This window comes from Rhinopithecus roxellana, chromosome 5 (assembly GCF_007565055.1).
Source record: "Rhinopithecus roxellana isolate Shanxi Qingling chromosome 5, ASM756505v1, whole genome shotgun sequence".
Lineage (NCBI taxonomy): Eukaryota > Metazoa > Chordata > Mammalia > Primates > Cercopithecidae > Rhinopithecus > Rhinopithecus roxellana.
Window position 1 is genome coordinate 141,813,308 of NC_044553.1, and position 18,064 is coordinate 141,831,371.

Below are 18,064 nucleotides of genomic sequence, written 5' to 3' on the forward strand. Positions count from 1 at the left end.
GACCGCGTGGTGCCACACCCTGGGCCTGGTAGTTAAAGATTGACCCCTGACCTAATCAGTTATGTTATCTATAGATTACAGACATTGTATAGAAATGCACTGTGAAAATCCCTATCCTGTTTTGTTCCAATCTAATTACCAGTGCATGCAGCCCCCAGCCACGTACCCGCTGCTTGCTCAATCGATCATGACCCTCTCACACACACACCCTTAGAGCTGTGAGTCCTTAAAAGAAACAGGAATTGCTCACTCGGGGAACTCAGCTCTTGAGACAGGAGTCTTGCAGAAGCCCACGGCCGAATAAACCCCTTCCTTCTTTAATTTGGTGTCTGAGGAGTTTTGTCTGTGGCTTGTCCTGCTACAATTTTAAACTTTATTTTTGTTTTAGTCTAATTGAATTGATTTTTTTTTTTTTTTTTACCTGAAATAGTCCTGCTTTAAAATGTATGCTTAAATAGAGCACTGTATTTTTTGTTTAATCATGCCCCAGGTATTAAGTGTTTAATAAAAGTTAGTTAAATTGAAGTTTATCAAATTGATTGGATTGAAGATTATTGGACTGACTGAGGTTGCAGTGACTGAGGAAAAAGAAGACTCCTACAGTTTTCTTTGATTTATTAATTTCTTTTATTTCCAAAATAACCTTAACAGAAAAGGAAATTACAAGCCTGTACAGAAAGATACTTGGCTATTTTTACTGGATTGTATTGCTATAGCTCAGCAGTAAAAAGCAGTCTTTCAATCTATTAGGGAAAAAATATATATAAAAGACCTGTTAGAACCCAAGCAGTTATACAAAACAGAAATTGGCTTGGCCCAGTCTACAGAAATCCTGTTGTTTTTATTGGAAATGGTTTCTCTTTTAGTAAGCTTTTTTTTTTTTTTTTTTTTTTTTTTTTTCAGTTGCCCAGCCTGAAACTGTAGCTACAGACCCTTGGTTGAGAAAATGGTCACACAGAGACACTGCCAGGGAATCTTGCCTAAAAGGGAATTCTGGGAAGAAAAGCATGGGTCTCTAGCAGTGGGATTGTTTATATAAAAATCCACGTTCATTGCTTTATAGTGTTAGTGGTTGAAAGCTTTTCTTCCAGTGAACATCCATCCACTCTGAGCCTAGTATCTTTCTTTCTCTTTTACAATGTCACTGCTAGAAAAAAGAAACAAATCCAGAATGTTGGCTTCTTTTCAGATATATTCTGGTGAGCTACTCTACTCAGTGAACTAGTTTCAATGGTAACCCACCCCTGGACCATGAATGGCAATTCAGCAACTGATCACTTTGAATTATTCATGAAACAGTCAACCTTGACATTCTGAACATTGTGTTTGAGGATAGAAGAACTTGAACAAGAGACCCACAATGGTCATTATTAAGAAGCAATAACTGCTATTCAGATGATTACTAGCACCCAGAAGGAGTAATCAAGTCTAAAATGGAACTATTTTCCATTTGAAAGAGTTCCATACAAATGTCTTCACGAAATATAACTACTTTAGGTGGTATTTATTTTCCATTCTTTTCAATTTATTAGGTATTTTACGGTAGATTTTCTTATCATATTACCTTCCAGGCAGATCTTTGCGCTGCAGTCACAGATGTATTTTGAAAGCAATATATTGAATGAGGGATGTGTAAACAATTAACTCCTAATTGTCCTGCAAGGACATTTGTGACTTTTTTCTCCATGTACTTTATTCATAGAGTTTCAAATAAAAGGGAGAAATGAGAGAGGGCTGCTACATGAAGGAGAGCAGTATTCTTAGAAAAAAAAAATCTCTAAATTGCTGAGTTAGAGACATTTCAGCAGATTACTAAGGACATCTGGGCTCAGCAGCATACACATCTTGATAACACTGGATTGCATGAATTATAATCTTAATGACTGTGACTTGAATTAAGCCCACACACAATCTCTTACAAATTTCAAGGTCCCCTCATAATTTACTCATATAACCATTTCTGTATATGATGACTTTGATTAGATGCCAGGTTGTATCAACTAGGATACTCCAGAGGCCAAAGTGTTAAATAAGCTATGTAAATTTAACCTAGATTATGGTCAAATTTAGATACCCAATCAAATCTACTACATTTCTACTGTTGTCTGAAAAACAATAAGCTTAATTCTTTGAGGCAGCTCTGGCACATGTTTAATGTAGCTCTAGAATGTGTTTTTAAAAACTATAAAAATCTGTGCTTTGGATTTAATGGTTTTATACTAGAATGCAAAGCAAACCTTATGAAAACGGTATACATGACCATTGTTAAAGATACCTGATTAGCTTAATGTTCACATTCATCATGGCACATGATAATACTGTTAAATCAAACTAAATATGATCTGAGAAGGACTTTGTACTTCAATATTTGAGTCCTTGTGGATAAACTGTAACTTAGCTTAATAGGCAGATGAGAGTGAAAACCTAATTTAGGAGTATGTGTTGTAACAATAGATGCATCTTGCCCCATCCTAGCAGTCATATTTCAACCAGTCATCGACTGCTAAGTGTTCAAACTCTGTTCAAATAAGGCAAATGCCAACCTGTAACCACTCCAGCTGTTTCTGCATCTCACTGTCAATTTCTATATGTCACTTCCCTTTTTATGTCTGTAAATTTGTTCTGACAACAAGATATCCCCGGATTCTCTCAGAATCTGCTGTGATTCTAGGGGCTGCCCAGTTTACTAATTGCTCAATTAAACTTCTTTAAATTTAGTTCACCTGGAGCTTTTCTTTCAACAGAATGGATTAATTTAATGCACATAACAGGCATGGCCTCTATTACCATGATTATCTTACAGTCTTTGATTCTGGGAGATTTCAAAAAATTTCTGAAGATCACCATCACTTAGGAGATATTTATGATTTTCTACCACTAAAAATAATTTCCCTTTAATTTATGTTTCAAGGTTTTATTAAACATATATGCTAGAATTGGGAGCACTTTAAGCAGTTATCAATCAGATAGTTTAATTAAAATTATTCCAGAACTTTCAATAAAAATGAATGTTTATTGTGGAAACCATGGAAAAATCTTAATGAGAAAGAAAAAGGAAATTTCAATTAGAGAGAAAACGGTCAAAATAAAGATAGAAGAGATTAGGAAAATGTCCTAAATCACAATTGCTCCTCCTTTGAAACTACACAGAAGTACTTACAAGTCTATTGGGTTTGCTTTTCTATTTTATTTTAAATAGCAGATTTATAATGGTTTGATTCTTTTGTTTTTTTGAGACAGGGTCTCACTCTGTCTCCCAGGCTGGAGTGCAGTGGTGCAATCTCGGCTTACTGCAACCTCTGCCTCCCGGGTTCAAGAGATTCTTCTGCCTCAGCCTCCTGAGTAGTTGGGAGTACAGGTATGTGCCACCACACTGGGCTTGTGTATTTCTATTTTTAGTAGAGATGAGGTTTCACTGTATTGGAAATGTTAGTCTCGAATTCCTGACCTCAAGTGATCCACCCGCCTTGGTCTCCCAAAGTGCTGGGATTACAGGCGTGAGCCACCACACCTGGCCAAGAGTAGGTTTATAATGGTGAAAATAAATGAGAAAGAACACCTCATTGGTAAAAAGGAAGCACAATAATGTGTTACTCCCCTAGAGATAGGAAACTGAAAACATAATCTTTTACTCATTGACTTACTCTGGCCTAAAAGACTATCCCTGATCTGCATGTCACTTCACTCTATAGAGATTATCTCCCACTACTCTTTCCTTACTCATTTTCCAGCCACATTTTCCATCTTTCACTCCTCCTAGAATGTGTTCTAGAATGATTCTCACTTACAGGCCTGTTATAGGAGTTACTTTGACCATCTGTTGCAAAAATTGTAACCCCACCATTAAGGCTAATCCTTTTCAGCATTTAGGTATCAAATCAAGTATCATTTCCTTGGAGACATCTTTCTTTGACTACTTTGGTTAAAAAATAACTCCAATTCTTTATTTTCAAATGACTTACTTTATATCTTTAGAAATGGTACCATTCCTTTGAAATTAATGACTGATTTATATAAAGAAGGTAAACATCACAAATGTATGAACATTGCCTTGTCTACTAATATATTTCTAGTATCTAGAAATGTGGCTGACAAATATCAAGGACTCAATAAATGTTTGATGATGGAGACATGATTATATTCAGATCCATGACTCTATGATTAGATGTTGAAAAATTTTGGAAGTGTTTGTTGTGGTTAGCATTAACTGTTTACCTTGGTATATTTATTTAATCATTACTTATTCTTAAAATGCCTCCCTGAACTAATTTAGTGATGTAAACAGAACTGCATTCTCTATGCTGTGGAGAGTCATAGAAATACTTTAATAAAGTAATGTACTAGTTTTTCGTATATGTCTATACATACACACATATATGTGAGCGTGTGTATGTGTGTTTGTGTTGCGTGTGTGTATGTGTTTCTTAGTAGATAATTCTGATATCTGAAAAGAGAACGAGTTTAAAGCAGAAAAGTGCAGTCACTGTGGTAGTTTCAGTGACAGATGATAAAAGTAGGAAGTGAACAGATCTCGGATATTCTTTAGAGGTAAAGCTATCAGGAATTGCAAAATGATAGAAAGAGATTTTATGGATGGCTCTTAGGATTTGGATGACGGCTGTTGTTGGTGTCACAAATTGATTAAATGAATGCAAGTAGTATGTATGAATTTAGTCTTTGACAAGTTGAGTTTAGGTCCTTTGGAACATCCATATGGAGATGTCCACCAGGCAGTTGGAAACAGTTGTTTGAAGCTCAGGAGAATTGCCTTTATGGGAAGATGTATATTTGGAAGTAATTAGTTACTGTGAGAATATAATGAACAGAGAAAGAGGAATGCACAGAGACAGAGAAGGGAAGTGAACAGAGATATTAGAAAAAACAATGTGAGTAATTTCCAAAAAGATGACTTTATTAATATTATCAAATGTAGTAAATAAAAGTGAAGTGTGATTAAGAGTGAAAAACTATTAGAATATATAAACATGCAATTCCTAGTTGTATGTTTATACAGAATTGAGAATTTACTACAAAATATACTAGTGTGAGGTGTTTTACAGAATACTCTTTTCCCAGACTCTTAAAAACAAATCCTTCTGTGCTTTTTCATTTCCCATACAAAGTATAAAAACTTAGAATGGGTGTTCTGAAGTTATTCTGTTCCATGTTCCTCTTCTCAGCTCAAAGTGATTAACAGCTATTACTGTAACTAATGAGAACACATTGTGCAGGTGGGAGAATATTAGATAGAAATAGAACATGAATTAATGAAATCTGAAAACACTGATGGATGTTCATCAGTTGCTAGGGAAACTTTAGTTTCAGTACTCATGGCAATGAAGCAGGAATGCTGTCTATGCACAAGGCAGCCAGGATCTATCTCAGAAATGGAAATGTTGTGCCTGGGAAATGATGATCAACAGGATAAGGCTGTGAATATCAGGATCTTCCAAACAACATAACCCAATAGCTACCCAATATGATGCTGATTGTGTTACCAGAACAGGGTCCTGATCCAGATCCTGAGAGAGGTTTCTTGGATCTCAACCAAGAGGGAATTCAAGATGAGTCCATAGAGTAAAGTGAAAGCAAGTTTATTAGGAAAGTAAAGGAATAAAAGAATGGCTACTCCATAGGCAGACCAGCCCCACAGGCTGCTGGTTGCCCATTTTTATGGTTATTTCTTGATTATATGCTAAAGAAGGGGTGGATTATTTCGTGCCTCCCCTTTTTAGACCACAGACGGTAACTTCCTGACATTACCATGGCATTTGTAAACTGTCATGGCACTGGTGGGAGGGAGGGTAGCAGAGAGGATGACCCAAGGCACTCTCATCTCCATCTTGGTTATTAGTGTGCTTTGGACAGTTTCTTTACTGCAAGCTGTTTTATCAGCAAGTCTTTATGACCTATATCTTGTGCCGACCTCCTAGCTCATCCTGTGACTTAGAATGTCTAACTGGGAATGCATGCAGCTCAGTAGGTCTCAGCTTTACTTTATTCAGCCCCTATTCAAGATGGAGTTGCTCTTATTCAAACACCTCTGACAATTCCATCTTCTGCAACGTGCATCATTGTGTTGAATACAGAGATCTCATTTACTTGGTCACCTCAAGACCAAATCTCTTCAGTGCTCCCAATAGGAAAATAATTCTTCATGCCACTATTTAAAACTAGCTGGAAAATTCTTCCAGATCTACTATCCTTCCTATTGTATTGGTTGTCTATCCAAAACAAACAATGTTATCCTATAAAACTCATTGAGTCAAAATTGCTTTAAAAAGAAAAGAGAAATCTAATACAAACAAGTAGCAAAATATAATAAAGGGTATAAATCAACAGAATAGAAAATAAAAATAAAGGAAATCCACAAACTGGGTATCTGTAACTGGATATAAACATGCCCCTCAAAGTTGTCTTTTCTTGAGTCTCTTGTTTCACCTGTGTTTTCTGTGTCTGTGACTTTTTTTGCTATTCCCACATTCCCTTTTTCACCAAAGTCTAAAAGTAGTTCATCCTTTTGCTCACCATCAACATATGATCAGTTACCAAATCCTGTAGCTACTACCTCCTTAATAACTCTTTTACCAGTGACCACTCAACTTCCATTGACAGCATTTTAGTGGAATCCAGCTCCTTCTACTACTAGATTATTATAATGACTTTTGCTATCTCTTCTCCTTGCTCCAAGAAGTTCTAAAATGAATCCATAATTCACATTGCTATCAGAATAATCGTTTCAAAATGAAAAATCTGATCTTACTTCTTTCCTGCTTAGAAACCTGCAGTGATTCTCTAGGATATTAAGTGTATATTTCAAACTCTTTAGCTGACACATGGTGCCATTTCTAATGTGGAATCTGCATGCTTTCTGACCTCATATCCTTCTAGTACTTATTTAAAGTCTTCCCTCTGGAATCTTGAGTCACTGATTTTAGATTAAACCTATACATTTCTCTCTAAGAATCATTTTAGTTGCAACCTACGAAACTGATATGCTGTGTTTCATCATTTAGTTAATAGCGGTTCCTAATCCTTGTATAATTTCTTCTTTATGCCATAGATTATAACTATTCTGCATAATTTTCAAATATTTGTGTTTTTCTAAATAGTTTATTATTTGTGATCCCATTCCATTTATAAAAGAGGACTTGTTCTATGTGAGTCCAACTTTTTGAAATATCTTGAAAATATTTGTATGGACCAGCATATAATTTATCTTGATAAATCTACCATATCCACTTGCAAAAAATGTGTACTTTGTAATTGTTGTGAATATTGCTTTTGGAATATCAGTAAGGTCAAGGTAGTGGGATAATGTTGTTCAGATTATCTATGTCTTTACTTTTTTAAAAAATAAAAGTCCAGTTCTATCAATTGCTGAAAGATGTATTAACATTGTTAAGTATGTTTTTGAAATTGGCTCTTTTTTATTTTTATAAATTTTTTCTTCATGATTTTAAAGTTCTGTTATCAGGTAAATATAGATTTATGATTGTTTTTTGTTCTTGGTAAACTGACTGTTTTATCAGTAATAAATGTCTATCTGTGTCTGCTAATTTTTGCTCTAAGTCTATTTTACATATTAACACAGCTAGCCATTTCAGGTTTCTAACTCATACTGCATGCATGATACATATTGTATCCATTCATTTTCAACCTGTCTTTATGTATAAAATAGCTCTCATGCATAGAGTTTAGTGTTGATTTTTAAAATCAGTTCTGACATTCTTGATTTTTTAATTGAAATGAATTTATTAACATTTAACTTAATTATCAATATAATGGGAGTTAGGTCTAACTTACTATCATTTTGTTTTCTGTTTGTCCCACTTCCATTTTTTTGTCCTTTTCCTTCAAAACAACCAATATTCTCCTATAAAACTCATCCAACATTGAAAATTTGAGTCAGAACTGCTTTGAAAAATAACTAAATCGAGGCCAAACAAGAAGCAAACAAATAATAAAGAGTAGAAATCAACAGAATAGAAAACAAAAATAAAGAAAATCCACAAACTAGTTATCTGTAACTGGATATAAACATGCCCTCAAAGTTTCTTTTCCTTGAGCCTCTTGTTTCACCTGTGTTTTCTATATCAGTTTGTGTCCTTCTGTCTCTCATTTCCTGACTTCTTTTCTGTTACTTGGATTTTATTCATATTTCATTTTAGTTTATGCGTTAGACTGCTAATTTTTACATTTTTAAGTGATACTTAAGGAATAACACCACTTAAGCTTTCAGTCTGCTTAGAGTTAATATTTTATCAGTTCATGCAAAGTGCAGAAATCTTGTAACCCTTTATGACCCTTGATCTTTATGCTACTGGGTCATTTTGTGTTATATATACATATAATTATATATTTATATTTTATTAAGTAGCCATAAACATTTTTAAACTGAGGAAGAAAAATAGTATCTTATATTTATCTAATATTTATCGTTTCTGACATTCTCCATTTCTTCCTGAGGATACAAGTTTCCACATCCTATCAGATCCGCTCACTCTGAAGAATGTCTTTTAACATTTCTTGTATTGAAGATCTCCAGATGATACGTTCACTTATTTTTCTTTTATCTGAAAATGTCACCCCATCCGTTTTGAAAGATATTGATGCGGATATGGACTTCTGGCTTAGAAGTGTTTGACTTTTAGAACTTTTAAGACATGTATTGCTGTCTTCTCATTTCTATTGTTTCTAATTAGTCTTTGGCCATTCAAATAATGTTCTCCCTCTATGTAAGTTATTGTTTTTCTCAGGCTGTTAGCAAGATGTTTCTCTGGGTCTCAGCAACTGGCTGTGGAATACTTAGTTTGGTTTTCCTCATATATATTCTTCTTGAATTTTACAGGCTCTTGACTGTAAATTTACATTTCTCACCAGATTTCAGAAAATTTCAGGCCATAATATATGTTTATATCATTCAGACAAAAAATATATATTTTGATCAATCATCTATCAACTCTGGGATTCCAATCACACACACGTAAGACTTTCTTTTAATGTTCTGTTACTTCACCGGTCCCTGAAGCTCTCTTCACTATTTCTTTCAGTCCTTCTTTCTTTTTCGGATGAGATATGTTCTATTAATCTATCTTTTTAGTTAGTGACTCTTTTCCTGTGAGGAAATATTATTCCTGTGAGGTGATATCTACAATCTCTAGAATATAAAATTTGTGATGTATTTTTGGCCTTTTAGCGCTTCATGCTTTGCTGTTATTTTTCTGCTAAGACCATCCTGTGCACTTTTAATGTCAAATGGTGCCTTTTTCAGTTTTAAAATTTCCATTTGAATCTTTTCATTGTTTCTATCTTTCAAGGTATTCTATCTTTTTATTCATTATAAGTTTATTTCTTCCTTTCAAATCAAGTTTAGTTATAATATCTGCTTTAAAGTCCTAGTCTAAAAGTTCTGTCTTCTGAGTTATCCATTGTTTGTTGATTATTTTTTCTTTGAGAATAGATCACATTTTCCAAGTTGCTTGTATGCTTAATAGTTTTGAATTATATTCTAGAATTTTAAATATTATACTATGAAGACTCTGGATTCCATATTATTCCTTGAGAATGTTGGTATTCTTCTTGTGGTACACAATCAATAATGTTTGATTCAATTTGAAAACCCCAGCTTTGGGTACAAAGGATTTGCATTTAGTAATTTGGAATTTATTACGGTTGCTAGCAGTTTGTTCCACCTTTGTGCATTTCTGGTTGCAACCAGAGGTTTGAGAAGAGTTTACACATAGAATCTGGGGATCTCTTTCTCTGATCCTGTATCCTTGAGGATTAACCCTTCATATTCTAATGACTGTAGTTGCCTTGAATTATGACTTCTGGCCAGAAAGGCTATGTGTTTTCTTTCGGAATTTCAGCCAGCAATTAGGGAGCTGATTATATCTTGCCCTCTATCTTAAAAAGCCACAAGAATAGTAATTAATTCTACCTACTCTCTTTTTCTGGAGTTAGACTGTCCATCAGAAGATGTTCCTCATTTCACATATACTTCAGAGACCCTAGGTAGGTTGTTTTTATTTTCGTGTAAGGTTTAAATTTTGTTTGTTTTGCTTTTTGGTTTAGCATTTATAGGAATCTATTTAATTATATCAGAAGCACAACACAGATATTCGGTTTGTATTTCCCTTAGCAACAAGGGAAAGAAGCCTAGAGTTAGATATAAAATTCGATGGGGGGCGGAGCAAGATGGCCGAATAGGAACAGCTCCAGTCTCCAACTCCCAGCGCGAGCCACACAGAAGACCGGTGATTTCCGCATTTTCGACTGAGGTACTGGAGTCATCTCATTGGGGAGTGCCGGACAATCGGTGCTGGTCAGCTGCTGCAGCCCGACCAGCGAGAGCTGAAGCAGGGCGAGGCATCCCCTCACCTGGGAAGCGCAAGGGGGAAGGGAATCCCTTTTCCTAGCCAGGGGAACTGAGACACACAACACCTAGAGAATCGGGTAACTCCCACACCAATATTGCGCTTTAAGCAAACGGGCACACCAGGAGAATATATCCCACACCTGGCCGGGAGGGTCCCACGCCCACGGAGCCTCCCTCATTGCTAACACAGCAGTCTGCGATCTAACCAAAATGGCAGCAGCGAGGCTGGGGGAGGGGCTCCCGACATTGCTGAGGCTTAAGTAGGTAAACAAAGCCGCTGGGAAGCTCGAACTGGGTGGAGCTCACAGCAGCTCAAGGAAACCTGCCTGTCTCTGTAGACTCCACCTCTGGGGACAGGGCACAGCTAAACAACAAAAGGGGAAGCAGCAGAGGCCTGTGCAGACCCGAATGACTCTGTCTGACAGCTTTGAAGGGAGCAGTGGATCTCCCAACACGGAGGTTGAGATCTGAGAAGGGACAGACTGCTCAAGTGGGTCCCTGACCCCTGAGTAGCCTAACTGGGAGACATCCCCCACTAGGGGCAGTCTGACACCCCACACCTCACAGGGTGGAGTACAACCCTGAGAGGAAGCTTCCAAAGTAAGAATCAGACAGGTACACTCACTGTTCAGCAATATTCTATCTTTTGCAACCTCTGCTGCTGATACCCAGGCAAACAGGATCTGGAGTGGACCTCAAGCAATCTCCAATAGACCTGTAGCTGAGGGTCCTGACTGTCAGAAGGAAAACTATCAAACAGGAAGGGCACCTATACCAAAACCCCATCAGTACATCACCATCATCAAAGACCAGAGACAGATAAAACCACAAAGATGGGGAAAAAGCAGGGCAGAAAAGCTGGAAATTCAAAAAATAAGAGCGCATCTCCCCATGCAAAGGAGCGCAGCCCATCGCCAGCAACAGATCAAAGCTGGTCAGAGAATGACTTTGACGAGATGAGAGAAGAAGGCTTCAGTCCATCAAACTTCTCAGAGCTAAAGGAGAAATTACATACCCAGCGCAAAGAAACTAAAAATCTTGAAAAAAGAGTGGAAGAATTGACAGCTAGACTAATTAATGCAGAGAAGGTCATAAACGAAATGACAGAGATGAAAACCATGACACGAGAAATACGTGACAAATCCACAAGCTTCAGTAACCAACTCGATCAACTGGAAGAAAGAGTATCAGCAATTGAGGATCAAATGAATGAAATGAAGCGAGAAGAGAAACCAAAAGAAAAAAGAAGAAAAAGAAATGAACAAAGCCTGCAAGAAGTATGGGATTATGTAAAAAGACCAAATCTACGTCTGATTGGGGTGCCTGAAAGTGAGGGGGAAAATGGAACCAAGTTGGATAACACTCTTCAGGATATCATCCAGGAGAACTTCCCCAAGCTAGTAGGGCAGGCCAACATTCAAATTCAGGAAATACAGAGAACACCACAAAGATACTCCTCGAGAAGAGCAACTCCAAGACACATAATTGCCAGATTCACCAAAGTTGAAATGAAGGAAAAAATCTTAAGGGCAGCCAGAGAGAAAGGTCGGATTACCCACAAAGGGAAGCCCATCAGACTAACGGCAGATCTCTTGGCAGAAACTCTACAAGCCAGAAGAGAGTGGGGGCCAATATTCAACGTTCTTAAAGAAAACAATTTTAAACCCAGAATTTCATATCCAGCCAAACTAAGTTTCATAAGTGAGGGAGAAGTAAAATCCTTTACAGATAAGCAAATGCTTAGAGATTTTGTCACCACCAGGCCTGCCTTACAAGAGACCCTGAAGGAAGCCCTAAACACGGAAAGGAACAACCGGTACCAGCCATTGCAAAAACATGCCAAAATGTAAAGACCATCGAGGCTAGGAAGAAACTGCATCAACTAACGAGCAAAATAACCAGTTAATATCATAATGGCAGGATCAAGTTCACACATAACAATATTAACCTTCAATGTAAATGGACTAAATGCTCCAATTAAAAGACACAGACTGGCAAACTGGATAAAGAGTCAAGACCCATCAGTCTGCTGTATTCAGGAGACCCATCTCACATGCAGAGACATACATAGGCTCAAAATAAAGGGATGGAGGAAGATCTACCAAGCAAATGGAGAACAAAAAAAAGCAGGGGTTGCAATCCTAGTCTCTGATAAAACAGACTTTAAACCATCAAAGATCAAAAGAGACAAAGAAGGCCATTACATAATGGTAAAGGGATCAATTCAACAGGAAGAGCTAACTATCCTAAATATATATGCACCCAATACAGGAGCACCCAGATTCATAAAGCAAGTCCTTAGAGACTTACAAAGAGACTTAGACTCCCATACAATAATAATGGGAGACTTCAACACTCCACTGTCAACATTAGACAGATCAACGAGACAGAAAGTTAACAAGGATATCCAGGAATTGAACTCATCTCTGCACCAAGCGGACCTAATAGACATCTATAGAACTCTCCACCCCAAATCAACAGAATGTACATTCTTCTCAGCACCACATCGCACTTATTCCAAAATTGACCACATAATTGGAAGTAAAGCACTCCTCAGCAAATGTAAAAGAACAGAAATTATAACAAACTGTCTCTCAGACCACAGTGCAATCAAACTAGAACTCAGGACTAAGAAACTCAATCAAAACCACTCAACTACATGGAAACTGAACAACCTGCTCCTGAATGACTACTGGGTACATAACGAAATGAAAGCAGAAATAAAGATGTTCTTTGAAACCAATGAGAACAAAGATACAACATACCAGAATCTCTGGGACACATTTAAAGCAGTGTGTAGAGGGAAATTTATAGCACTAAATGCCCACAAGAGAAAGCAGGAAAGATCTAAAATTGACACTCTAACATCACAATTAAAAGAACTAGAGAGGCAAGAGCAAACACATTCAAAAGCTAGCAGAAGGCAAGAAATAACTAAGATCAGAGCAGAACTGAAGGAGATAGAGACACAAAAAACCCTACAAAAAATCAATGAATCCAGGAGCCAGATTTTTGAAAAGATCAACAAAATTGATAAACCACTAGCAAGACTAATAAAGAAGAAAAGAGAGAAGAATCAAATAGACACAATAAAATATGATAAAGAGGATATCACCACCAATCCCACAGAAATACAAACTACCATCAGAGAACACTATAAACACCCCTATGCAAATCAACTAGAAATCCTAGAAGAAATGGATAAATTCCTGGACACATACACTCTCCCAAGACTAAATCGGGAAGAAGTTGAATCCCTGAATAGACCAATAGCAGGCTCTGAAATTGAGGCAACAATCAATAGCCTCCCCACCAAAAAAAGTCTAGGACCAGATGGATTCACAGCTGAATTCTACCAGAGGTACAAGGAGGAGCTGGTACCATTCCTTCTGAAACTATTCCAATCAATAGAAAAAGAGGGAATCCTCCCTAACTCATTTTATGAGGCCAACATCATCCTGATACCAAAGCCTGGCAGAGACACAACAAAAAAAGAGAATTTTAGACCAATATCCCTGATGAACATCAATGCAAAAATTCTCAATAAAATACTGGCAAACTGGATTCAGCAGCACATCAAAAAGCTTATCCACCATGATCAAGTGGGCTTCATCCCTGGGATGCAAGGCTGGTTCAACATTCGCAAATCAATAAACGTAATCCAGCATGTAAACAGAACCAAAAACAAGAACCACATGATTATCTCAATAGATGCAGAAAAGGCTTTTGACAAAATTCAACAGCCCTTCATGCTAAAAACGCTCAATAAATTCGGTATTGATGGAACGTACCTCAAAATAATAAGAGCTATTTATGACAAACCCACAGCTAATATCATACTGAATGGGCAAAAACTGGAAAAATTCCCTTTGAAAACTGGCACAAGACAGGGATGCCCTCTCTCACCACTCCTATTCAACATAGTCTTGGAAGTTCTGGCTAGGGCAATCAGGCAAGAGAAAGAAATCAAGGGTATTCAGTTAGGAAAAGAAGAAGTCAAATTGTCCCTGTTTGCAGATGACATGATTGTATATTTAGAAAACCCCATTGTCTCAGCCCAAAATCTCCTTAAGCTGATAAGCAACTTCAGCAAAGTCTCAGGATACAAAATTAATGTGCAAAAATCACAAGCATTCTTATACACCAGTAACAGACAAAAAGAGAGCCAAATCATGAATGAACTTCCATTCACAATTGCTTCAAAGAGAATAAAATACCTAGGAATCCAACTTACAAGGGATGTCAAGGACCTCTTCAAGGAGAACTACAAACCACTGCTCAGTGAAATCAAAGAGGACACAAACAAATGGAAGAACATACCATGCTCATGGATAGGAAGAATCAATATGGTGAAAATGGCCATACTGCCTAAGGTTATTTAGAGATTCAATGCCATCCCCATCAAGCTACCAATGAGTTTCTTCACAGAATTGGAAAAAACTGCTTTAAAGTTCATATGGAACCAAAAAAGAGCCCGCATTGCCAAGACAATCCTAAGTCAAAAGGACAAAGCTGGAGGCGTCACGCTACCTGACTTCAAACTATACTACAAGGCTACAGTAACCAAAACAGCATGGTACTGGTACCAAAACAGAGATATAGACCAATGGAACAGAACAGAGTCCTCAGAAATAATACCACACATCTACAGCCATCTGATCTTTGACAAACCTGAGAGAAGCAAGAAATGGGGAAAGGATTCCCTATTTAATAAATGGTGCTGGGAAAATTGGCTAGCCATAAGTAGAAAGCTGAAACTCGATCCTTTCCTTACTCCTTATATGAAGATTAATTCAAGGTGGATTAGAGACTTAAATGTTAGACCTAATACCATAAAACCCCTAGAAGAAAATCTAGGTAGTACCATTCAGGACATAGGCATGGGCAAGGACTTCATGTCTAAAACACCAAAAGCAACGGCAGCAAAAGCCAAAATTGACAAATGGGATCTCATTAATCTAAAGAGCTTCTGCACAGCAAAAGAAACTACCACCAGAGTGAACAGGCAACCTACAGAATGGGAGAAAATTTTTGCAATCTACTCATCTGACAAAGGGCTAATATCCAGAATCTACAAAGAACTCAAACAAATATACAAGAAAAAAACAAACAACCCCATCAAAAAGTGGGCAAAGGATATGAACAGACATTTCTCAAAAGAAGACATGCATATAGCCAACAGACACATGAAAAAATGCTCATCATCACTCGCCATCAGAGAAATGCAAATCAAAACCACAATGAGATACCATCTCACACCAGTTAGAACGACAATCATTAAAAAGTTAGGAAACAACAGATGTTGGAGAGGATGTGGAGAAATAGGAACACTTTTACACTGTTGGTGGGATTGTAAACTAGTTCAACCATTATGGAAAACAGTATGGCGATTCCTCAAGGATCTAGAACTAGATGTACCATATGACCCAGCCATCCCACTACTGGGTATATACCCAAAGGATTATAAATTATTCTACTACAAAGACACATGTACACATATGTTTATTGTGGCACTATTCACAATAGCAAAGACTTGGAATCAACCCAAATGTCCATCTGTGACAGACTGGATTAAGAAAACGTGGCACATATACACCATGGAATACTATGCAGCCATAAAAAAGGATGAGTTTGCATCCTTTGTAGGGACATAGATGAAGCTGGAAACCATCATTCTTAGCAAACTATCACAAGAACAGAAAACCAAACACCGCATGTTCTCACTCATAGGTGGGAACTGAACAATGACATCACTTGGACTCGGGAAGGGGAACATCACACACCGGGGCCTATCATGGGGAGGGGGGAGGGCGGAGGGATTGCATTGGGGAGTTATACATGATATAAATGATGAATTGATGGGTGCTGACGAGTTGATGGGTGCAGCACACCAACATGGCACAAGTATATATATGTAACAAACCTGCACGTTATGCACATGTACCCTAGAACTTAAAGTATAAAAAAAAAAAAAAAGATATAAAATTCATTCCAATTACCAGTTGCTATTAAGTTAGATATGAGAATTTTCAGGGTCAAATAAGATTCTACTTTCAATTTTGAACTTAACTTCTGATTTCGAAGCTTGTAATCAAAATATGACTGTTAAAATATGTTTAAAAAGTGATTTTTTTTCTGGAAATTATTACACAATTTTATAATCTTCTTTTACATACTTAGATATGTTTATGTAAAAAAAACCCTTTTGTTTGACAGTTATTTGCAATCTCATTGGTCTCCCACCAAGGTACTGATTTTTATTTACCTTATATAAAGAGCAACTTTTTTATTATATTTACCATTTATATTAATGAAATAAGACCTATCTTGTGAGAGAATCATTCCATGAAACATAGTCTCAGTTTAATAACCTGGTAGCTATCCAATGGATAGGGGACAGAATGATTAACATGGAAATGGGAAACCCTGATAGCATCTTCTTTAGACTCTAAGCTCATTAAGTCGTGAAATTGTAGCTTCACTACTTTTATCTCTAGCATTTGATTCCATGAAATGTGTGCACTGCATTGGGTAAATTTTGAGACAGCAAAATCACATGAAGAACAATTTTTGTTTATTAAATAATAATTTCTTAATTCAGTCTGAAACGCTGTATTTTATTCCAGGGTTTGAAATTTAATAATAACTATAGTCAGTTAAATGAATTTGTTAGACTCTAAGTGACATTTTCTACAAAATGCCAATAATGTTAGCTCACTAAGTGTACAAGTAATATAAGATAATGCAGGTGAAATTGTTTTTGGAGTATCAAATTGCTAACAAATGGTAGTCATGATATCTGTGTATGACACAGTATGCTAGGTGATCCAGTTAACACAAAGTAGTCAAGATAATGTTCATTGCAACACAGAAGTTGCACACAAGACTTGGATGACAATTCAAGCCCATATTTATTGAACTTCTACCTGTGCATGTGAGATTCATGTGTCCAAATGAATTGTCTGTGGTTGAAGAGCCAAGTAACATTCCTGTGAGGTGATATCTACAATCTCTAGAATCTAAAAGTTGTGATGTATTTTTGGACTTTTAGAGCTTCATGCTTTGCTGTTCCCTTCCTTTCTGGGCTTTCAAATACTCAAGTAATCTGAATATACAAAATATTTTATATACATTCATATGGTTATTCTAATGTGTTTATATATTTACCCATTTATTATTTATATATTAAAGATTATTTTTAAGATGTTAAAAAAAGCAATCCATTTCATGGGAGAACATAACAGTCCTCTCTCAGGCTCTTGTCGTGTCGTACTCTTAGAGAATAAAGTAAAATATGGCTAGTGCCTTGCAATTGTACTAAGGAAGTCCAGGGGTACAAACCTCTCACTATGATTCTCAAGCAAGGTCTCCATGCTTGAGTTCTCCACTAACTTTCCTTCTCCATTTTGTATTTCCACATGTGGGCAAAACTAAACTCTGTCTGGGAATCCTTTAAAAACCGACTTGAGATTCCTGTTTTAAAGCAATACATTTTATTTTTCTGATTCTAAGTTATAAGCAAACAACTTAGAAATTAGAGTTTAGAATTTAGTTCCAAAAAGATCTTCTCTGTGAGTCTTGCTCCTTTTCTTTCCTATTTAAAGACCTAGCTAAGTAACTTTCTTTAAACAAATCAAACATTATATAGTCCTAACTACATGTTTAAATACAGCAGTGGACTTG